Here is a 25,274-nt window from a genome sequence, read left to right as displayed (position 1 = left end):
GCGTATCTGCGAATAGCCTTGGTCGGATAAGTTACCGGAATAAAAAAACGGCTAGAACAAAGAAGTTGGCTGATAGGGTGCATGCGGCGTTGACGCCGCGCCCAGGTGAGCGCGCGAAAAAAGAAAACGGCTCTATGATGGACTCACGCAGTTCGTAAACCGTGCGTACGTAGTACCCTGCACATTTCCTACGTCTTTCCACGCTTAATACAGTTGTCCAACGCCTTCCTCCCCAGAAATCACCCTCCCTTTTTTTTCGTGTCCGTACTTATGAGGTCATTACTGCTTGTGCGCCAACTGCGGCAGCGTCTTGACTGCTTCCTTGAAGTTCGGGGTCCACTTAAGGGACACTAAAAGTGAAACGATGAACTCGGTTTAGGTTGATAAACTGTACTCTAAAAATCTAAGGGTGTGATTTCATCATCATAGCTTTATTATAGACAAGACAATCAGGTCAAAGTTTCATTTTTAAATTTCGCGCCGATATCTCCGCACGTGACATCACGGATTCAAAGCGTACTTTTCGTATTTTGGCGACAATGGGCTGAACGAAGTTTTCTGAAATCCCGCACGTGACATCACGGATTCAAAGCGTACTTTTCGTATTTTGGCGACAATGCTGAACGAAGTTTTCTGAAATTTCCGCACGTGACATCACGGATTTCAAAGCGTACTTTTCGTATTTTGGCGACAATGGCTGAACGAAGTTTTCTGAAATCTCCGCACGTGACATCACGGATTTCAAAGCGTACTTTTCGTATTTTGGCGACCATGGCTGAACGAAGTTTTCTGAATCTCCGCACGTGACATCACGGATTTTCAAAGCGTACTTTCGTATTGTGGACAATGGCTGAACGAAGTTTTCTGAAATCTCCGCACGTGACATCACGGATTTCAAAGCGTACTTTTCGTATTTTGGCGACAATGCTGAACGAAGTTTTCTGAAATCTCCGCACGTGACATCACGGATTTCAAAACGTACTTTCGTATTTGGCGACAATGGCTGAACGAAGTTTTCTGAAATTTGTACGTTAAGTTCTCTGTCCCCCTCAGATGTACAATAGCGTCGCTTTTACCGATTGAGAACTACATAGCCCTCGGGGGAGCGTCATCACAAGTTATGACGTCACAGGAGTGATTCGGGAATTTCAAGGTGGCATCGCCGCCCGCAGTTTATTTTTGCGCGTTTTCCTCAGCTTACCATTCGTCTTCCTCGCGGCAAGCGTGGTGATTTTGTAATGTGAAAGAGTAAATTACTATACGAGAAAAAAACCGTTTTTCTCTTTAGTGGTCCTTTTAAACCCCTCGCCGAGTCTACCGTGCCCGTTGGACAGCGTCTCTCATTTCCTTTCTTACCGCTCTCATACTGTCTTCAAAAGTTAAAGGGACACTAAAGTTAAAACATTACATCAGTTTGAACAGATACATTATGCTTACAGACTCAATAGCATCATAGGCTAATTATTAGAGGGGGCAATGAAGGGTCAAAGTATCATGCTTGAATTTTGCGCCGAAACATCAACACGTTAACTCAGTGTGTCGCCGTAATTCACAGTAATTTTGCGTATTTTGGGCCAATGGTGCAATGAAATTTTCGTAAGCTTGCTGTGTAAAGTGGTACTGACACCAATTTTCGAAAGTGAGTTTACTCCGTCATACAAATCTCCTGTATGGGGGCGGAGGTAAGTAACACTGGTCTCCCCCTCCGTTCGCCTCGTCCGTGTGAGTGGGGGACCTCTGTGGCGAGACTTCTCCTCGCGAGCTGCGTCACTAGGCTCCGCCTTTATCCCCCGAGGATTTGTCCACCGCTCATGAGCATCGGGTCATTCTGTAGGTAATTTTCTGTATTCATAGATCAGATCAGATGACTTGGCTTTCAATACTTTTAAATCGAGGAAGAATCTGCACAACAGATTGTGCAGGCTGGGCCGGCCCTATACCGCGACAACACAGCAGTGTTTAAATAACATTTTGGAAATATACCGTGAAGTTTAAAAAGTACACCCAATTTAACCTGATCATCTGAGCATTGCATCAGCAAATTTTCCAGTCTGAGTTTGGCGTTGTAGATACGACGAGTATGAAGAACCTGCTATGAGTCTGGTACCTTAAATTTCACTTATTAAATAAAACATGTGGCTGACACAAGCAGGGTACTTCGCAGAAGTCTTCAGGATAAGCCGAGTGCCAATTTCTTTACTGTTAGAGCCCCTCTAATATAAAGTCTTTCTTAGAAGAAGACCAAGTTCAGTCGATTAATACTTAAGCAAACCACATTGAGCTGTGTGTGTATAGTTATAAGATTATAAATGACTACGAATTTATACACTAGCTGTCGTTCCTTGCCCTCCTACTTTTCCCCAGCTTGGGAGGGGGGTGGACGGAAAAGCGGTGAAGTGGCCCTTTACCTCTTCCCCTCCGGTTCCTACCAAGTAAATAGCCTACGTACACTGTGTAAGCTCTAATTTTCCTTGAAAAAATGTGGGCGATTACAACGTAAACAACCCCGCATTGTTTCCTTCCGTATAGGTCGTTAGCTGTTTATCATTGGTCGAATTTTCTGCTCATGCTCACAGCACCTGCTCGTAAAATGACGCAACAAATGACGCGTAAGTGATCCACCACGTAATTACCACGTACGCATGACTGCGTAAAAATAATAGTGAACTATTTTCAATACAGCGGTATTGTTTGTCATTGGCTCTTGGCTATTCGTCAAAATTTTTCAATGTGCCATAAAATCGCCTCATTGTTGCGCGACGTCACAAGTCTGCGAAAACTCGCGGCGTTAAAATGAAGTGAGCACAATATAAGCAGCACATTACTGTGCTGAACAATAACTCATTTTTTTCGGAATAGCCAGACAGTGTCTCTTTCTGAACGTAATTTAAGAAAGCTGCCCGCCAATCACATTGGCAGCGGCTACTATAGCAGCGGGCGAACTGGATTCATATGTGTATAATAGATACCATTAGCGCACCCAGGATTTCTCTCAGGGGGGGGGGGGTTGAACTTCTGACAAGATTACAGGAGTGCGGCGGTGGGGGGGGGGGGGGGGGCAAGCACATTGCATAATATGCCATTTCCTTGCTTCAGCTGTAGCAATGCGACAACAAATAAAATACCAAATAATAATAATAATAATAATAATAATAATAATAATAATAATAACATGAATTATGATGATTATTATTCAGCGTTTTACCGAAAGGTCTTGAAATAACTTGACGAGGCCAAATAACCGTTCAGTGGAGCAGTGCACGTAGAAATAAACTACAAATTGGAACCGACATGTTGCCTGGCTGGCGGGCCGCGCAATGAGGTTAAAATGTTATTACTATGGTAGCCAGGCCTTAGTCTCCCTTCATTGGAGGGGGGGGGGGGCTCATAAAGTGGCAATACACACACACAGTTATATATATATAGATATATATATATATATAATATATATATATATATATATTATATATATATATATATATATATATATATATATATATATATATATATATATATATATATTCTCCAAGAAAAGATCGTCTAGTAGCGATCTTTTCGCCGCGAAAGCGATGCCGTCATGTGTGGCCTCAGCGGCTCTGCTACGCGCATATCGTGGGTTGTTGGAACGCGGTGGGAGCTGGCATACCGAAGAATAAACGCAGGATTTCTAGATATATCGCACGAAAATGCATTTTTTTCCAAGGGATGTTGGCCGGGAATAAAAACAAAACGTATTAGGCTGAAAAAACGTATTATGCAGAATCGTATCAACGAGATTTCACTATATATATATATATATATATATATATATATATATATATATATATATATATATATATATATATATATATATATATATATATATATATATATATATATATATATAATATATATATATATATATATATATATACATGCTATAGATTAAGCGCTAAGCGAGGTGTTTGCGATGATCACAGTGCAGTGAAGCCAACTGTCTCTAGAACTGAACAAATGCTCATGAATGCTATAGAAATACATATATTATTCCGAATGTATTTCGGGCATTTATTCAACGTGTCAATCCAATCAAGCATTAAATGAAATAATTTTGGGAACGATTTTTCTAAAATAACTCGGGATGTAAAGGCTTAAAGATATGTGAGCTCAAAATAAGTAACATTAGTTGACTGACTGGATTCAGAACCTCAGGCATGACAATGCTATATTTTATTTTCACTTCCACTTGCCTAATAAAATAGGCAAAATACATGCGTCTTTGCAGTTACAGACTTGTGATGCAGAACTAAAGGAATGAAAATTGAGTGGCAAACTAAACAGAGCAAGGTGAACCATTACTGATTCACGAGCAGGTAGCTTCGCACACAGGTGCCTCGTGAAACAGTATGCTGTGTCAAGACGCTCTGTCGAACAGGGTGGTGACCCGTGGTTTCAGGAGGCGTTGCCCGTGGTGTTCAGTGTCTCAGTGAATTGCATTCAGCAGTACGACGACACCTGTTTTTTTTTTTCTGTTTTGGTGACACCCCGTCAACCAAACATTCGCGATTAAATCATTATTCGGAAAATTGCGGAGTATAATTTCCCCGCACAAAGCACTACTGCCAAGAAATTCAACTTCAGCACTTGTCAGATGGGTGCCGCAGTGCCACCGTCCGACTGCCAGGTCGGGGGTGGGGGGGGCTACTTAAAAAATGGAGGGAGGGCCGGGCCCCCCCTGACTTTAAGTCCTGATGGTAGCGCATACAAACGGGACGCAAGAAAGGCACATGAAGACACCCAGCGCCGTGTGTGTGTTTTCGTGTGCGTTTCTTGTGTCCCGTGTATTTGCACTACCAGTGTAATAAGAAAATGCCATACGAACAAGCCCGCATCCATGGCACCTTTAACTCTTAAAAAACTCTGCAGCTCATAATTTCCTATGCTTTCTTGGAGTCTCGCCAAACTATAAATTCCAAGGCGCACCATAAATATTACTTATAAACTACATAGTATTGATTATAAACAGCATGTACAGTTCTATGCAACACACGTACAGTACAATGCTCACGGATAAACCAGGTCACTCGGGCGCATATAGGTTCGGCGGCTGAACCATCCTTAGTAAAAATTGACTGGTCAATGGACGCAGGAGACGATATATCTGCTGAGTCACCGGTTCCTCAATGGACGTAATCGGGCATTCCGGTGTTCATTCTAAAAAGACAGGGCGTGCAAACAAGGACACAAGAAAGAAGTCAGGACACCACAAACGCCGACTAACAACTGAAGAGACGCACAACGGCTGAAAAGAAAGAAGGCACGAAAACTTATCTGCGCATGCCCATGCAACAGGCGAACCTATCAATCCGGCACGCGTGGCGGTCTACGTTGAAGATAACTGTTAAGGCATTTGATTTCATCTTTATGCAAGTTAATCGACGGTTGGCTCACGCATGCGTTACCACTATCTCGATATGCCATGCTTCTATCATCAGGCGCGTTTCTTCATTTCTATGACGGTACAACACTGCGCATTCATCGAATTTTGGCGTGCACTTACAATCTCGACAATGTAAAGATAGATTAGAAGGTGAGCCTCCTGTTAGCGATCTCTTATGTTCCAACAATCTCTGGTTTATGCACCGGCCCGTTTGTCCTACGTAGAAGCGACCGCAGCTGAAAGGGACCTTATACACCACACTCGTACGGCAATCAGTGAATTTGTTGGTGTGTTTTACGAAACAAATATCGGTCCGCTTCTTGTCTTTTACTCGCTCATTCTTCCTCTGCACAGCGGCGCAAATCTTACCTAGCTTATTGGCAGCCGTGAAAACAACATTAACGCCGTATCTACTTCCTACTTTCTTTAGCCTGTGAGACACGCAATGAATGTACGGTATACCTACGACACGTTTCTTCTTATCGCTTTCTGCAACCATGCTCGGACTTAACACAATAGACTTCTTTAAACGTTCAGCGACCGTGGCCACTGCATCACGAGGATACCCTACATCTAAAAGACGCGTAACCTGTGCGTTAAAGCTATCACTCATTTTGTGCTCACACGACTTGGTGAGGGCTGATTTAAGGCAAGACATGGCGATACCGTTTTTTACAACCTTCGAGTGCTTCGACGAAAAATTTAACAGCGGTTTCGAAGATCTAGGAGAATACTTCCAGCACACGTGATTCTTCTGGAACGTTAAGGAAATGTCTAGAAATTGTATTCCATTATTCTGAGGTACCTCTTAGTAAAGCGCAGCCCTCCTCCATTTAATTCAAATTTTTCGCTCACCGAAGTTACCACCTTTTCAAAATCCTCACCACTACAAAAGATCAAGTAATCGTCCACATAACGAAAAACCTTAATAACCGAATTACCTAAGGCGCCTTCCAAAAGATTGTCAATCTTGCTAAGGTATAAATCACTAAGAACCGGAGCAACCTTAGAACCAATACATATCCCTGATTTCTGCACATACACGCCTTCCTTCCAACCTACAAGCGTCGACTTTAAATACATGGAAAGGATTTCTAGAAATGCCCCGGTAGAAACACCGCATTTATCGGTGAAAACCGTCTGGTGCTCTTGTTCGTTAATACATTCATTAACACAATTTAACAACTCCTCATGCGGTAAAGAATAATACAGGTCTTCAATATCCATACTAAAAGCCTTACAACAGCCGGGGTTCTCCTCGGAGAGGAACTGAACTAGTGCCTGAGAATTACGCATACGAAAAGGGTCTGAAAAACTCAAAGAGGTTAAGCAGTTCTGCAAATAACTAGATACAGCGACTTGCCAGGTGCCTTGCTCTGAAACGATTGCTCGAAATGGGATCTCGTTCTTATGTGTTTTGGCTGAAAAAAACACAATTCTAAAGTAAGTGATTTAGCCTTCTTGACATTACAAGCTAATCTCTCAAGATTATGTCTTAACAAAAGGTCGACAGCACGTTGCCTGACTACCGATGGCTTAAGTTTTACCGTCCTAAAATTCTTTTCTATGGCTGTTAATGCTTTTTCTGAGAACAAACTGTCCGGCATAATTACAAAATACCCTTCCTTATCTGAAATTACTGGCCTGAGTTTCTTTTCCACACAGTAATTAACCAAAGGCTGGACAGGATCAGAACACTTGAGATGCATATTAGAACCCTTGATGCTAGCAACGCAGTCTGAAATGCAGTGGGAACGCTCTTCTTCAGGAACAAGTCTAGTGATTGTACGCGGCAAACTTAAAACGTCTATTGGTTTCAGGTTCGGCTTAAAACAGTATTTAGGACCTAAGGCTAGGGTTTTACAGTGACTATCATCTAAGGCAGCTCCTCCAAGGACTAGCAAGTTATTTTGCGATGAAACAGTAGAAATAATCTTCCTCTTACATGGTTGAAGTTCTCGAAGTTTTACCCTCCATATGAATTCCGCATGCTGGTTAGCTACCCTCATCCAGTCGGCGTACATCTGCTTCTGGCGGCGATCGTCACGCGAAGTCGAACAACGGACCTTGAGGCATTCCTGGTAAAATCTCACTTGACGCCATGATTCCGCGGTCATTATGGCACATATCCTCCTGGCATGTCCGGTAGATGGTTGCAGAAACCCGCACAACAGTTGAACTTCAACTGGGCAAACTCTATTCTTAGAAAACCATGAAAAAGTTCTAGCACGGACCAAGCAAATAGCAATTAAAGAAGCCAAAGAGGCAGGATTGTTCAGATAAGTAGGAGAACACGGAAAAGGGCTCAGAGTACTAGAAATGAAGCTTAGAATAACAGAGAGCTGAGCTAGTTGGTAAGTATTCATTCTAAAAAGACAGGGCGTGCAAACAAGGACACATGAAAGAAGTCAGGACACCACAAACGCCGACTAACAACTGAAGAGACGCACAACGGCTGAAAAGAAAGAAGGCACGAAAACTTATCTGCGCATGCCCATGCAACAGGCGAACCTATCAATCCGGCACGCGTGGCGGTCTACGTTGAAGATAACTGTTAAGGCATTTGATTTCATCTTTATGCAAGTTAATCGACGGTTGGCTCACGCATGCGTTACCACTATTCTCGATATGCCATGCTTCTATCATCAGGCGCGTTTCTTCATTTCTATGACGGTACAACACTGCGCATTCATCGAATTTTGGCGTGCACTTACAATCTCGACAATGTAAAGATAGATTAGAACCATAAACCAGAGATTGTTGGAACATAAGAGATCGCTAACAGGAGGCTCACCTTCTAATCTATCTTTACATTGTCGAGATTGTAAGTGCACGCCAAAATTCGATGAATGCGCAGTGTTGTACCGTCATAGAAATGAAGAAACGCGCCTGATGATAGAAGCATGGCATATCGAGAATAGTGGTAACGCATGCGTGAGCCAACCGTCGATTAACTTGCATAAAGATGAAATCAAATGCCTTAACAGTTATCTTCAACGTAGACCGCCACGCGTGCCGGATTGATAGGTTCGCCTGTTGCATGGGCATGCGCAGATAAGTTTTCGTGCCTTCTTTCTTTTCAGTCGTTGTGCGTCTCTTCAGTTGTTAGTCGGCGTTTGTGGTGTCCTGACTTCTTTCTTGTGTCCTTGTTTGCACGCCCTGTCTTTTTAGAATGAATACTTACCAACTAGCTCAGCTCTCTGTTATTCTAAGCTTCATTTCTAGTACTCTGAGCCCTTTTCCGTGTTCTCCTACTTATCTGAACAATCCTGCCTCTTTGGCTTCTTTAATTGCTATTTGCTTGGTCCGTGCTAGAACTTTTTCATGGTTTTCTAAGAATAGAGTTTGCCCAGTTGAAGTTCAACTGTTGTGCGGGTTTCTGCAACCATCTACCGGACATGCCAGGAGGATATGTGCCATAATGACCGCGGAATCATGGCGTCAAGTGAGATTTTACCAGGAATGCCTCAAGGTCCGTTGTTCGACTTCGCGTGACGATCGCCGCCAGAAGCAGATGTACGCCGACTGGATGAGGGTAGCTAACCAGCATGCGGAATTCATATGGAGGGTAAAACTTCGAGAACTTCAACCATGTAAGAGGAAGATTATTTCTACTGTTTCATCGCAAAATAACTTGCTAGTCCTTGGAGGAGCTGCCTTAGATGATAGTCACTGTAAAACCCTAGCCTTAGGTCCTAAATACTGTTTTAAGCCGAACCTGAAACCAATAGACGTTTTAAGTTTGCCGCGTACAATCACTAGACTTGTTCCTGAAGAAGAGCGTTCCCACTGCATTTCAGACTGCGTTGCTAGCATCAAGGGTTCTAATATGCATCTCAAGTGTTCTGATCCTGTCCAGCCTTTGGTTAATTACTGTGTGGAAAAGAAACTCAGGCCAGTAATTTCAGATAAGGAAGGGTATTTTGTAATTATGCCGGACAGTTTGTTCTCAGAAAAAGCATTAACAGCCATAGAAAAGAATTTTAGGACGGTAAAACTTAAGCCATCGGTAGTCAGGCAACGTGCTGTCGACCTTTTGTTAAGACATAATCTTGAGAGATTAGCTTGTAATGTCAAGAAGGCTAAATCACTTACTTTAGAATTGTTTTTTTCAGCCAAAACACATAAGAACGAGATCCCATTTCGAGCAATCGTTTCAGAGCAAGGCACCTGGCAAGTCGCTGTATCTAGTTATTTGCAGAACTGCTTAACCTCTTTGAGTTTTTCAGACCCTTTTCGTATGCGTAATTCTCAGGCACTAGTTCAGTTCCTCTCCGAGGAGAACCCCGGCTGTTGTAAGGCTTTTAGTATGGATATTGAAGACCTGTATTATTCTTTACCGCATGAGGAGTTGTTAAATTGTGTTAATGAATGTATTAACGAACAAGAGCACCAGACGGTTTTCACCGATAAATGCGGTGTTTCTACCGGGGCATTTCTAGAAATCCTTTCCATGTATTTAAAGTCGACGCTTGTAGGTTGGAAGGAAGGCGTGTATGTGCAGAAATCAGGGATATGTATTGGTTCTAAGGTTGCTCCGGTTCTTAGTGATTTATACCTTAGCAAGATTGACAATCTTTTGGAAGGCGCCTTAGGTAATTCGGTTATTAAGGTTTTTCGTTATGTGGACGATTACTTGATCTTTTGTAGTGGTGAGGATTTTGAAAAGGTGGTAACTTCGGTGAGCGAAAAATTTGAATTAAATGGAGGAGGGCTGCGCTTTACTAAAGAGGTACCTCAGAATAATGGAATACAATTTCTAGACATTTCCTTAACGTTCCAGAAGAATCACGTGTGCTGGAAGTATTCTCCTAGATCTTCGAAACCGCTGTTAAATTTTCGTCGAAGCACTCGAAGGTTGTAAAAAACGGTATCGCCATGTCTTGCCTTAAATCAGCCCTCACCAAGTCGTGTGAGCACAAAATGAGTGATAGCTTTAACGCACAGGTTACGCGTCTTTTAGATGTAGGGTATCCTCGTGATGCAGTGGCCACGGTCGCTGAACGTTTAAAGAAGTCTATTGTGTTAAGTCCGAGCATGGTTGCAGAAAGCGATAAGAAGAAACGTGTCGTAGGTATACCGTACATTCATTGCGTGTCTCACAGGCTAAAGAAAGTAGGAAGTAGATACGGCGTTAATGTTGTTTTCACGGCTGCCAATAAGCTAGGTAAGATTTGCGCCGCTGTGCAGAGGAAGAATGAGCGAGTAAAAGACAAGAAGCGGACCGATATTTGTTTCGTAAAACACACCAACAAATTCACTGATTGCCGTACGAGTGTGGTGTATAAGGTCCCTTTCAGCTGCGGTCGCTTCTACGTAGGACAAACGGGCCGGTGCATAAACCAGAGATTGTTGGAACATAAGAGATCGCTAACAGGAGGCTCACCTTCTAATCTATCTTTACATTGTCGAGATTGTAAGTGCACGCCAAAATTCGATGAATGCGCAGTGTTGTACCGTCATAGAAATGAAGAAACGCGCCTGATGATAGAAGCATGGCATATCGAGAATAGTGGTAACGCATGCGTGAGCCAACCGTCGATTAACTTGCATAAAGATGAAATCAAATGCCTTAACAGTTATCTTCAACGTAGACCGCCACGCGTGCCGGATTGATAGGTTCGCCTGTTGCATGGGCATGCGCAGATAAGTTTTCGTGCCTTCTTTCTTTTCAGCCGTTGTGCGTCTCTTCAGTTGTTAGTCGGCGTTTGTGGTGTCCTGACTTCTTTCTTGTGTCCTTGTTTGCACGCCCTGTCTTTTTAGAATGAATACTTACCAACTAGCTCAGCTCTCTGTTATTCTAAAATTCCGGTGTTGTTGCTGCGTCGCTTGAATATGAACACGAAATCCTTTTTGGGTAGTAGGTGAGTATCGTGTTCGACTGGCGCTTCGAGAGAGGGCTTCCGGCGAGGTAGGTCATTGTCGACGCAGATTCACGCAGCAAAAAAACACGGAGCACGGCACTGCGCCGTGCTCCCCTTTTTCCCTTCCTTCCAGAACCACGAACAGCAACAACAACAAGTTTTAGCAAGCAAACTGAACGTGCACGCCACGTATGTATGCACATCAAACTTTGTAGTTTCCGTCCGATGTACAGCAAAAAAAAAGTCACAGTTTCGCCGCAAGGGCGAAGCAATGAATGCGATAGCAAGAAACTAATGCTATACGAAGTGAGGCTCGCCAATGGATACTCTCAGTTAGAACAGCGCTCCTGTTGCAAAGGCGGCCGAAGCAGCGAAGGAAACTAGCGTGCTTCAAGTGTCGATCTGTGACACTTGATAGTTCGCGCTCATCGTCTGTTTGTTCGTTTAGCGGCATCCCTTGAGATCGAGTGACTTTCGTACGCTCCGTAACATGAGCGCGGATACCACGGTGAAAGCTCGAAACATTCCTCTTCCCCTCACCGCGAGAAAACCGCGCGAGCAGACAGCGGAAGGGCAAGGTTCTCCCTGCGCAATAAGAAGAAGCGAGCGAGCTCGCCGGCGACTTTTAAATGCGCCCGTCGTGCTCCTAGCGCCATCTCGCTGGTAATGAAGAAACGCTTATAAGCGCCGGCCGTCTCCGAGTCCGTCCAGCGATGAAGGGTGTGTATATAACACTCGCCGTTAGCTACGTGGAGGATCTGCGTTCGTGGCGTAGCGGTTAGCGCCACTCGCTGCGGAGCAAGAGGTCCCTGGTTCGACTCCGCGCTTCGGAAGCATTTTTCTGAATTATTTTTCTTTGGAGCTTTTATGTATATATATACATACTTATACATATACGGTGCATGACGGCGACGGCGACGGCAAAATTCAGCCGAGACTGTCCATATAATTGCTATCGCAATAAAAGAAGTGGTAAAAAGAATGGGCGAGAGACGTTTACTGAGAAAAAGAAAAGCAAACTTGCCGCCCCAACAGACCTTCCGCACTTTCCCAAGGTTCTTTTTTTCTTACCGGACGTCGTCAAAAACATTTACTCATTCTGCCACGGCTTCTTGCTCTTCCCATCCTTGCAACGTATGCACTCCGCATGGCGTGCTTGGAGTCACTGTGTGCGTGCGATGCTACGACAATGGCTGGCGTCGTGTGCTCGTGCTACGCAGCCTCCGTGGGTTCGCGGTCGCTTCGATGAACGAGCCGCTTGCGAGGTAGCCTTTCTTCTCGCCGCACTAACACGTCTCGTTCGTCCGCTGTCAACGAGGTTCAGAAAAAAAATGCGCGACCACTCCGCTGCAGCCATTAAGCGACAGACGGTACCATTCACCACCAGCTCCGAAGAAAATAGAAAACACGTGCGTCGAAGCATGGCGTATGGATCAGATGCCGCCGACGACTTCTTATCTTTAAAATTTGAGTGAGCATTGTCCCGACGTTTCAGAAACCATACGGTTCCCTCTTCGGAGTTTGAGGAAGGGAAACACATGAAGAGGGCTTCTTTTGTTAGGCGAGTATGACAGGGTGCTTCAGGCGGCGGCGGTGCTTGTCGGCAAAAGAACAGAGGAGTCCAAGGGCTTGTTTTCCATTGACCAGAAGGCATGAGTTGAACAGTGAAGGGGGTGGGGAGCTTTTTAGACGGACGCGTCGAAGTGGCGGTACGCCGACACCCTCTAGACTGGTATTGGGCACGCAGATGCCTCTCTCTCTCTCTCTCTCTCTCTCTCTCTCTCTCTCTCTCTCTCTCTCTCTCTCTTTCTTTCTTTTTTTGTGTGCTGTACACAACGGGAAGGTTGCATTGAGCGCGGTTCACGTTGTTTCGGGTCGTTTACATATGTCAGGATTCATTTCCGGTAGTTGGTTTCAACTGCGAAAACTGTAGTTTCAGGAAAATTGATTCGGCGGTCTGCGTCCCCGGAATCTTCGGCTATGGGGTTGCGATCTCTTGCAAAATTGGGGACGTCGTTCCCGTCTTTCTTTCAGGTTCTCAGTTCAGCTGGCGTCTTGAATTTTCTCTTTCGGCGGCCGGTCGTTGGGAGCGATATGGTTTCGATCACTACTCGGATAGTAGAGACTGATGCCTTTCTGTGGTGGTGTTGATTGGAAAAGGGGGGGGGGGGCGGGGTGTTGCTGGATTTATCAGCTTGCGTCGTGTTTTTGGAACTGAACTGCTTTCTGAATAAATGACTTTCCGTAGCTGTTCTTGGTGATTTTCTTGAATATATCATCTGTTTTTATTTTGTTTTTTCACGTTGTGCGCTGCGCAGTATGTTCCGGCTCTTCGCATTAATGTCTAAGACTAATATCTTCCGCATGTTAATATCTTCCGCAAATCATGACAGATTGCTGTAATGTTATAGGCGATGCGCAAAGCGCCGACGACGCCATCTGCCGCCACGGCTCGGAAGCGCTGACGGGTCCCGGCGAGCAGTGTTCCCGCGACCGTCTACGCGAGTGCACGGATGGATGTGTTTTCGTCGGGCCTCACCAATGTCGAAAAATAACTGCTGCGTTGTCGGCTGCTCAAACACACACAAAACATCGCAGGAACGCACTTCTACAGGTTTCCGGTGCTATTTCATGAGTGAGAGCGACGGCGGCGGTGGATTGCGGCTGTACGACGTAGAAAGTAAGCTATCGCGCTTTGTTTACGGCAGTCAGGGCTGGGCAAAGATACTTTGAAATTGTATCGCGATACGATACAAGATACTCAGGCAAGAAGTATTTGAGATACAGATACACGATACTGCAACACTGATTGTATCCGATACGATACATTCTAATTGTATCTTAAGATACTTCGATACATTCTCAAATTTGTTATTATGTATCTATATAACGCAGCATTAAACGCCTATGCACATCAATGTTCGCTTGCAAATTTATGAACTGTGACCAATTGTATTTCACTTGAATGGAAACTCTGTTAGTATCTCAAAAGTTTTGTACTTGCTCAAGGTATATCTGTTTCATTCCGAAACAACTTATTGGCGTTGTGTTAGCTGCTTAACGTGACTGCTCTTTATACATTTCGCTGACAGCGCTTCTTGCTTGTAGCTTTTGTAATTCATGGCAGTCGCTGCTCTGCTTGTTGACCAGTAAGCGGGTTGTGAACTAACCATATGAACTTCAATAAGAAGCCTCCGCACGATGGCGCAAATACCACTGTGAAGTTCTACCTTGCCGGTAAACGGTTTTCCGCAATATTGGATCACCGGACAGGTGTACGTCACCAAGAATATGTGCAGCCCAGAAACGTTTCAGACGTATTGTACAGTTGCGCAAAGCGCTGCAGGAAACCGCCGCTATTCACAATATTGCCATTTATACTAGATCCGATTACCTGGTGATTAGCAACAGTAAAAGAATTGAGGGAAGCCTAAACAACGAAAACAAATATATCTAAGGAGAATAGAAAAGTGGTTCCGTATCAAACACAGCGAATAAGTACAGAAACACGATACACGAAACACCCCCAAGAGCTAATAATAATTGTTGCGTTTTACGTCGAAAAACCGCGATATGGTTATGAAAGACGCTGTGTAGAGGGCTCCGGAAATTTTGACAAGCTGGGATTATAAAACCTACATATAAACACACGGGCCTTTACCATTTTCCCTCCATCGAAATCCGGCTACCGCGACCTTCGGGCCAGCAGTCAAGCACCCTATACCACTAGACAACCGTGGCGGGTGACCCCTCATAACTACGACAATTAAATTTAGTATCTATGGAAAATGGCGTAAAACGACTCCTTGGGACGCTCATGAGAAAAACGGAGCATTTGGTATAACAGTATTTCTCGAATAACTTTGCGAACCTATTTAACATGGCGCCTAATAATTTACGTTATTATAACGCCAACTCAATTTTGCTATTTATTTAGCAGTAAGCTGAATTATCGTTACTGTATACTCAAGGCGCGCCCAGATTATTATATATTTGTTCTCAACATCACCATTACATAGCAGTAAATTCCGTTACATCACCGTTACATAGTATAAATGTGTAAACAGTAGCAGAAATGACGCAGACAGTGAAAACTGGGAATAAAGCAGAGAGTTTACCTTGGCAGCACGCCATATTGCAGTAAGCAGACCGGCAGAAAAAAAATAGAGTCATAGGTAATGTATGGAATAGACAGCTAAGAAAGAACGTCTGCTAAGAATTAAATTATGAATTTAAAAACTTTTTGAATAAAAGAAAAAAAGACGTACGCCAAGATAACGTCTGTTAGGTGAATGCTTGTTCTCTTAAATCCAGCATTGGTACCGTTGGTACTATAGCTGTTGGAATCTTAATTGTATATTAGTCAATCTCATCGCATGTAATGCAAACTTACATCAACGAGATCCTTCAAATCGCCGATGTGTGAAAGCCACGAAACGCAAAGCAACCCGCCATTCTTGCATCCTTCAGACTTCGTAACGAAGCACCACACAAGAGGAACTTCGATAATGACTCTTCAGCGTCATCAGCATATGTGCGAAAGATGCCGAACGCATTCTAGTACGCGTCACAGGAGAGTGGCTAAATGCCAAGTGGTCATGGCACTGACAAAACTAAAAAAAAAAAAAAAACGATTAAACAAAAATTCGGCTATGCGCAGATGTTCACGCGCTCGTCTGTCGAGACGTCACGAGTGCCACCTCGTAACTCGGCTCAACCAATATACAGGGACGCTCAGAGCCTATCGCCTATCCCCGCTGGAAAACGCTCGCGGAAATATGAAATAATGTCACTGCCTTTAGTTTTATTCTGGTGACTTAGTGGCAGCAGTATCAGCTTGATAAGCGAAGCTCAGCCAACGTTTATTACTTCGCACGGTAGTGAGGAGTTCGCAGTATCTTGTATCTTAAGATACACGATACATTCTTCAAAGTATCGGAAATACAGATACAGATACTTGTTTTGCGAGACGTATCGCGATACAGATACAAGATACCCAAAGAGTATCTAAGATAGTATCGAAGATACATGTATCTTCGATACTGCCCAGCACTGACGGCAGTGTTAGAACGATTACCGTGTTTTTATTTCTCCATTTATGTCGCTACGTATTCAGCGAATGCTATTACGTTTACACTTGGTCGCCTCGCCTGCATTGTAGACGCTACAATGCACATGAGGTTGTTATTAGTGATAAGACGCGATGCCTAGGCTCTCTTGAAAAACGAATGGCGCGAAGCGCAATGCCAGAGAATGTGGGGAAGGTGACGGCTCCTTTACAAAAGCGCCGTGGAATCACACGTGTGCTGAATGAAATCGGCTACATTCTACCCATTGATGGCACTGGAATGCGATCATCGGTGCAGAATGTTCGCTGTGCGCTTCTGCACCGATGATGACAAGTGTATCGTTTATTTTTTCACAAGTTTATCGTGCTGGTTTCAAAGTTTTACCAACGCTGACCCTTCGCGTGGCCGCGCCTGTGAAATTTATACGCCGGTGCGACAGCGCTCCCTCAAAATCTATATATATAAACACATGGCACGTAAACGAAGCTACTGTGTCGAGAAAAAACGTTGGTTCACGCGTCAGTGCATGCAGGCATTATTGATCGCGACGTTATTGTTGAGTACTGTTGAGTACTGCTCGCACCGGAGCTCGGTGGACACGAAACGATGAAACTCGGAGCGCTGGAAAGGTTATTTCAAACCATTTATTGTGACAGCCGCGCAGAAGGCGGCAGCCAGCACACTGGCTGTTGCATTCAATATGGCTGCCCCCTGCGGGCAGGAGGACGCTACAGCGACACCACCTGGCGGTACACAACAGTCCCTTCCCCCCAAACTTTGTACTTCAGAGGAAGTCCTTTAAGTAAGCTGGTCGCCTGACATGGCGAGAAGAGCTGCGAGAGCCCGTTTGATCTGTGTCAATGCGAGAGTCCTCTCGGCCCGGCTGAGTTTCTGGCTTGTGGCTGCTCAGCAAGCTCGGAGTCCACATGGCGGCGCCGCATCTGGTCCACATGTCGCCGCAGTTCCCGGCCATCAGGTGTGTGAACCCGGTATGACAATGGCCCCACCACCTCAGCAACACTTGCAGGAACCCAGCGTGGTCCAGGAGCGTAGTTCCGCACATACACTGCGTCCCCGAGCGCAAAACTGCGTGCTGGTCTTTGCTCTCCTTCAGTGCAGACGGTCTGGCCCTGGTCGTCTCTCATCCTGTCGGGGTGCAGTCTGTCTAGAAGTGTCTTGGACGGCGATTGAAAGTAGCTCTGCAGGGCTCCTTCCTGTGCTGGTGCATGGAGTGACATGCTGCTGGAGCAGGAAGCTAGTGAGACGTCGGTCCCAGTCGCCTTGGATGATCCGTTTCAAAGAGTCCTTAGTTGTTCTGACCATGCGCTCTGCCTGCCCATTGGTTGCTGGATGAAAAGGGGCAGATGTCACATGGTGAATCAGGCCGCCCGCTAAGAACTGTCGAAACTCGTCAGACACGAACTGTGCTGCATTGTCCGATACAATAATGTCAGGTAGTCCGTGAGTCGCAAAGAGGCGGCGCAGACACCTTATGACAGTGGAACTGGTCATGGACGACACTGGAACCACCTCCAGCCACTTGGAGAAAGAGTCCACAACAATGAAGAAAACTTGCCCTTGAAATGGCCCAGCGAAATCTACGTGGAGTCGTGACCACGGTGTCCTTGTTCTCTCCCAGTGGTGCACAGGGGCCTGAGGGGGATCTGGTCTTGATGCCTGGCATGTGCCGCACGCGTTCACCTTGTGCTCAATGTCGGCGTCCATTTTGGGCCACCACACATAACTGCGACCGAGGGCCTTCATACGGACAATCCCTGGATGCGCACTATGCAATGCCTCCAGTACCTGAGCTCGAGCACCTGTAGGGATCACAACTCTGTTTCCCCACAGGACGCACCCCTTGTACACTGAGATCTCGTGCTGTCTCTGCTCATAGGCCTGAAACTCGCCACCCAGACGCTCTGAAGGCCAACCGCTAAGAGCCCAGCTGAGAACACGAGACAGCACAGGGTCCCGCCGCGTCAAAACAGCAATGTCTGTGGCCTGCAGAAGAGGCTTCGTGGTCAACTCCAGCATGAAGACCTCGAGCAATGGTGGCGGTGCGCATACAGTCGCAGGCGAAGGCAGTCTGCTTAGTGCATCAGCGTTGGCAACCTCCTTTCCCGGACGATGGACCAGTGTGTAGCTGTACGCATTCAAAAGGACGGACCACCTGAGCATTCGAGGTGACAGGATGGGCGGGGTTACCTTGTCCGGCGCGAAAATTCCCAGGAGGGGCTTGTGGTCTGTTACAATTACGAACTTGCGCCCATAGAGATAGTCATGAAATTTTTTCACGCTCGAAACTATGGCCAGTGCTTCACGATCAATCTGCGCATAGTTGCGCTCTGGCTCTGATAATGTACGCGAGTAAAATGCAATGGGCACCTCCCTGGAGTCCTCTAGTCTGTGGCTAAGCACTGCCCCAATGCCCACAGGGCTTGCATCGCATGTTAAAACCACAGGCTTCGTTGGGTCGTAGTGTGTCAGGACTGTGTCTGAGGAGAGGAGGCTCTTCAGTGCGTCAAATGCCTTTTGCTGCCTCGTTCCCCAGGCCCACACTGCCTTTGCGTCCAGAAGACGGTGAAGGGGCTCGGCAACTGTGGCCTTACCCTTCAAAAAGCTGTGATAGAAGTTGAGCAGGCCAAGAAACGCTTGTAGCTCTTGCTTATTCTTGGGAGGTGGTGCCTCGTGGATAGCAGCAACTTTCCTACCCGTGGGAAGAATACCGGCAGCACTTACACGAAAACCCAGAAATTCGACTTCCGGCACATTAATAACACATTTTTCTTTCTTGACCCGCAGGCCGGCGTCCTTGAATCGCTGAAGCACCTCGCGAAGACGCGATGCAAGTTCCTCTTGAGTTGCAGCAGCGATAAGTATGTCGTCGAAGTATGGAACTACTCCAGGAATGTTCTTGAGGAGCCCATCCATTAGCATTTGGAAGATTCCGGGAGCACTGCTTATCCCATACTGCAGCCTCTTAACTCTATATGCCCCTCGATGAGTGGCGATGGTCTGAGCATCCGCTGATGCTTCATCAACAGACAGCTGTTGATACGCTTGTGCAAGGTCTAATTTTGCGAAGCACTTCCCTCCGGATAAAGATGACAGCAACTGACTCACAACGGGAATCGGATACGGGTGCTGCTTCAGAGCTTTATTAACTGTGGATTTGTAGTCCCCACATATTCTAACGTCACCGTTGCTCTTGAGTACGGTCACTATGGGCGTCTCCCACGTTGGCTGTGTCACAGGCTCCAGTACTCCCTGCTGAACGAGGCGGTCCAGCTCCTCCTCCACTTTCGGTTGAATTGCAAAAGGTAGTCTTCGTGCTTTGAGGCGCACTGGTTGAATGTTGGGGTCAAGGTGCAGAGAGACTGGTGGGCCCACGTAGTTCCCCAGGCCCTCTTCAAATACCTCACTGAACTCTGAGAGCACAGAGTCGACCGTCAATTTTTTTACCTGGGATACACCTGTAATCATAATGCCCAGTGGTCGAAACCAGTCAACTCCCAGCAGATTGGTGCGGGTCCCCCTTGCTATCAGTACGGTCAGCAGGCCCGCAAACTCCTTGTACTCCACATGCACGTTACAGGACCCCATAACATTCACTGGACTCAGCTGATAATCGACCACTGTCGAAGAGAAGTCAGCCAGTGTCAGCTCTGTATTGCACTGCTGGAGGCGGCGGAATGTCTCTTCGGTGAGGATCGAGAAATCCGATCCAGAGTCCACCTCCATTTCGCAAGTCTGGCCCTCAATAGCAACCTTTGCTCGAAGCTTGCGAGACACCTGTGAGCCTTCTGCGCCGACGTGATTGTTGTAGTAGCACTCTTCATGCGGCAACGCGGTTACGTTGTACGCTGCTTTGGAATTCCGTGGCTGTCGAGGCGGCAGGTTTCGTTGCTGGCCACTCGAGCCGCCGCTGCGGCAGACTCTTTCGATGTGGCCGGTTTTCTTGCATGCTCTGCACTGCGCGTTCTTGAAACGGCAGTCAGCGCGGAGGTGCGCCCCACCACAACCGTAGCAGGTGCCAATACTCGTAGCCGGACGGTCCGTCTGCTCGAGAGCGGCCGGTTCCTGGCGTTTCACTTGGTTTGTCGCGGCAACGGTCGCGGCAGAGTCATTTTCTTCAGACTGCCGGACAACCTTCGTGCTTTTCGCGGCCGCTTCTGCCGCCAGAGCCTCCTCCTGGGCCACGGCAAAGGTCAGCTGCTTCTTTGCGAACAATCGGTTCTGCAGGTGCTCGTCTCGGAGGCCGCACACGAGACGATCCCTGAGCATTTCTTCGAGGTTGGGAAAATTGCAGTGCTGGGCCAGGCGCCGGAGCTCGGCGATGTAAGACGATACTGTCTCCGCTGGTGCTTGGTTCCGCTTGTAAAATGTATTTCTGCGGACTATTTCCGATGGCTGCGGTGAAAAATGAGCCTTGAGCACCTCGAACACCTCGTCAAGTGTTTTGGATTGCGGCGTTTCCGGGGCCACGAGTGATTCCAGTAATTCAAACGTGTCCGCCCCGCACACGCTGAAGAACACCGCCAAACGACGCTTTTCTCCCGCCACTGCGTTTGCATCAAGGAAGAACTTGAACCTTGCTACGTACGAATCCCACTTGGCCGGCGTGGACGTATCAAAGGGCTCGATCAGGCCTAGCGTGGAAGTCATTGTCACGATGAATTTGCGCGATGTTTCGCGTACGCACTTGACGATACAGTCCCGTCCTCGTCGCCACTGTTGAGTACTGTTGAGTACTGCTCGCACCGGAGCTCGGTGGACACGAAACGATGAAACTCGGAGCGCTGGAAAGGTTATTTCAAACCATTTATTGTGACAGCCGCGCAGAAGGCGGCAGCCAGCACACTGGCTGTTGCATTCAATATGGCTGCCCCCTGCGGGCAGGAGGACGCTACAGCGACACCACCTGGCGGTACACAACACAGATCATAGACGAAAACGTGCTCTACTTTCGGGAAAGGACCGTAATTCCATTCCCATTCCATTCCGTGCAAAATGCGCTTAATTTCATTCCCATTCCATTACCGCAAGCGTTGTCCCCATTCCATTCCGGGGTCGCGAAAATTTGGAATCATTCCGGAGTCATTCCAATTCCAGAGTGGCAACTCCGCAACACTGGCACAGGCACAGTAATAAACATCGATTGTCGCTCCTTTCATAGTATCAAAAGGGTGTACACACCTGTACGACTAAAAAACGGAGCCGTTCAGTCATGCTCTTGTCACTGGTTCAGTGCCCAGTCGCGTTCCTTATCCTTCATGTTCTTTATTCCATGTTCTTCATTCCCAGCAGTTGCACTAAGGAATTTCGGTTACCTGTGTATAGTTAACCTGTATACCTTTAAAATATATTCCCGTATAAAAATATAGTCAGTCTGAAACATTTCCCGCGTATATCTTTTTTAAACACTTGTTGACAGATTTCTTTACAAAAGCAATTTATCCACCCTCATTTTATTTTGCCATGATATCCCTAAATCACCCAGAGGTCGAAATATAGTTGTGTTGTTGCAGTCGTGTACGAGTGTACAACGAACACGTAGCCGTGAGAATTTTTCCGAAACGGTATACCGCAATAGCGAAGTTACACGCGTTTGATCACGACACAAAAGGGATTCTCGCTCGTGTTGTTCTTTCCTTCGCTTTGCTCCGTTCGTCTGCTCATCTCTCCTCCTGGCCGTGTGCTCCTCCTCACCGTGTGAGGAGGAAGAACGACGAGAGCGCGTACATGTGAACAGATAAACAGGTTATGACATGAACAGACGCGAATGTTGACGTCACGGCGAACGCTGGGCGTTAACAAAAGGCCCGGGGAGGAGAAAGGATCATTCGCCTGCGGCTCGTAGCGCTGCCGCGTTTGGCATTGTTGATCGTGACGGTATTCTTAACTCGGTGCGCTCGTTTGCTTGAAACGTTAAAAATTATGGCAAGTGGTTTGGGAACCCTTTAAGGCACTGATATCAGTATCATTCATAGTTCTTCCGTCGAAACGGAATAAATTCTGTGCGTTGCACACTTAACAGGCTCAGCACCATTGGATTAAGAGGCTAAGTTTGGCTGATTACTGGCGTTATGAATTAGAAGATTTCTTTTTACTTGGAAATGAACAGGACAAAGCGCGAAACACAGAACCGGTCGCGACAGAATTTTACGCAAACATAAAGCGTGTATGCCAAACTTGCGACAACCAACTGTATTTTTGCACCCACAGGCCAAAAAATAAATGCTACAAAACGTCCGTTGGCGTTAATGTTTGCAGCAAATTGTGTTTTCTGATGACAAAGTCCCAGCACGTTACAACGCGAGCACAAAAACAGACAGGACAAATTAAGGCTGGAAGTCCAGCCTTTGTCCTGTGCGTCTCTTCTTGTGCTCGCGTCGTAACGTGCTGGAACCCTTCGTTTTGTCATCATGTATCAACTGGCCCAGAAAACGACACTGCTAAACTGTGATTTCTAAACTCGCAGTTCTTCGCTCCCCGGCGAAACATTCAACTTCCCGCCAAAATATTACGAGTTTGTTTCACGTCTACCGTCGCGATAAAGCAACCGGGTGGTAGTTTCCTCGGTTTCCTTGGTTTCCTTGACGGTCGTTCACGCGAGCAGCAGGCTGCTAGCAGGGCTAGCACTTTACGTTTGTGCACTAGCTTGTTTGCAGACCCAGCGTTCGCACTCGGTAGCGCTTGTGTGTTACCTAACCTCACTGTTTTGTGAGACGCGTAATCGATAGCGCTGTTTTCATGCTTCACTTCGTTAGTCATGGTGCTTGTTTTGACACCCCTTGCTTCGTGTCGGTAATCTTGATGGAAATGTCGCTTTCTAGGTGTTGTCACGACAATTTATTGTCGCTAACTGGTAGCCGACCGTTTAAATACTGCTCTAGAAGGCTTTCCGTGACAGCCAGTTATATTTAAAACGTTTTAAAGCGGAAGCCCCAATGTTTACCCGACCGCATCAGGGCGATCAGGGTCCGTAATGGCGTTTCCTTGATCGCTAGTCTCGAAGCGCAGCCGTGCCGTGAACAGTGTATATCGACGCTGTAAGTAATCGCACAGAATATCGTCCAAATGGCATTGTCGGATGTGACACAAAATGAGCGTATACTTCGTGCGACGACTGCACCACGTTTCGCAATGGGTTGCATTGTTTGTGAATCACCAAGCCGAAATTGCTGCGATGTGGCGCGGGGACGACCTTGCATTATTCGTGTGTGCGCTTTCTTTTCCTCCAGTCTGACGTGCGTGTTCTTCGAGTCTCCAAGCCTGCGTGTTTAAAGACGTGCCCTCGTTTTTTTTTTGTTTTTGTTTTTTGCGCTAGTGCAATGACGGCCCTTACGTCCTCTCATCCGGAGCACCTGACGATGCCGGCTGGTTCGGACGGCAGCGACGACCTCATGTCGGACTTCGAGGTGCTCTCAGCGAACGACGAGAGCATCGCGTTTGGACCTGTCGCTGCCAATGGGCCCCTCGAGAATCTACATCTGTCGCTGCCCCACGGTGACGGCACTTCGCTGTCCAGCGCGAGCGATGACCTCACTCACCAAGAGGCGGAAGAACGCATTGCCAAAGTGCTTGAGGAGAACGCCAACCTAAAAGGTGAGATCCGTGTCGTCTCAAGAGATATGTGTTAAATCATCACCTACGTATCATCCTACCAGCGTTCACGCCCAACTTCTATTGTAACGTTGTGACCTGTTTCATCACCTCAAAGCGTATGTGTGTTTTCATCTCTTCTTTTGTTTGCCTATATTCACATTTACTCATTATATTCATTTCCTCGGTTATGCTTTACCGATTCATTGAAATACTTAGTAAACTCTTGTTCATTTCTGATCGCACTTGATGTCTGTATTCTCGCGGTTCACTTAGGAGAGGGTTTTATTGACACAAGTGCAAGAAACATTCGCTAATACTCGAGGTAGAGATCGGGGAGCCAAGCTTGCCAAATACGTTCTTTTCTTCTCCTGCAAGTGCTTGCACGTTCGAGGGGCATGTCGTCTTTGTTGTCGCCAGGATATGGAACAGGGCAATATTATACTTTTGTGTAATTAAAAACTAGTAGTCCCTCTGCAATTTTTAGCTGTGTGACCTCTTTCGGTGTATGTATACATATATACTCATTGAAGAAGTAAAACCGAAACTGGGCAAAGTTCTATATCGTTTCACAGTCATGTTTTATGTGGAACAGCCAGTGACAGTGCTGGCGAAGAGTTCTGAGAATCCCTTAAACTGTGAAACGAAATATATCAGTCGTACAGAAGATCAATGCCAAATGTTCGTTCAGCACAAAGATCATGAAACTGAAGCTTTATCTTACTTTGATCATGTTGTGAGGGCTACCAGTTTGATGAAGTGAAAACCAATGCCGGCCAAAGTAGAAAGTGATAGAAAATAAGGTTGCCTGTCCACGAAAGTAGGTAGTATTCGTCAAACCTCTGGGAAATGTCTAGGTGCGCTTAAAGGGACCCTGAAATGGTTTTTTGAAGTTTTGTCAGCATTTAGGCTACAGCTTTGTCAAATCATTCGCACCACAAATTAAGCGGCGCACTGTGTACCAAGGCCGCTGCGGACAGTTACGGACCCTCCTTCTCACCACTGCCTTGCCTTCTCGACTCATGAGAAACGCTGACATTGCAGGCCATCGCAGTGCACTCGATGGTCTGAGCTTCGCCCAGTCATGGCCTCCGATATTGCACGCCGACAGGTTGCGCGCAATCTCGGAGGCCATGGCCCATTGCGCCCGGCAGCACGCCATCTGGCAACAGACTAAGCTCGCGGAGTGGTTGATATGTGCTCTGACAGGTGCCGCCACACTACCAGCCGATCTTATTTTATTCTCCTGTACGGCGACGACCTGCAAAAGCATGCGGACAAACAAAAAAATTCGAGAAAGATCACCGATAAGCG

The 25,274-nt window shown here is 46.4% G+C and overlaps 1 protein-coding gene and 1 pseudogene across 2 annotated transcripts in view; one reads left to right on the top strand and one right to left on the bottom strand.

Moving 5' to 3' along the window:
- LOC119386202 (uncharacterized) overlaps positions 1 to 25,274 on the top strand; it is a 54,450-nt gene that overhangs the window by 12,538 nt on the left and 16,638 nt on the right. The window lies entirely within an intron of this gene.
- On the bottom strand, positions 17,023 to 21,041 carry LOC119387886 (uncharacterized protein K02A2.6-like; annotated as a pseudogene).

This window comes from Rhipicephalus sanguineus, chromosome 3 (genome assembly GCF_013339695.2).
Source record: "Rhipicephalus sanguineus isolate Rsan-2018 chromosome 3, BIME_Rsan_1.4, whole genome shotgun sequence".
NCBI classification, from domain to species: Eukaryota; Metazoa; Arthropoda; class Arachnida; order Ixodida; family Ixodidae; genus Rhipicephalus; species Rhipicephalus sanguineus.
The sequence above is the reverse complement of the archived record's forward strand: the minus strand, read 5'-3'. Positions and strand labels throughout refer to the sequence as shown.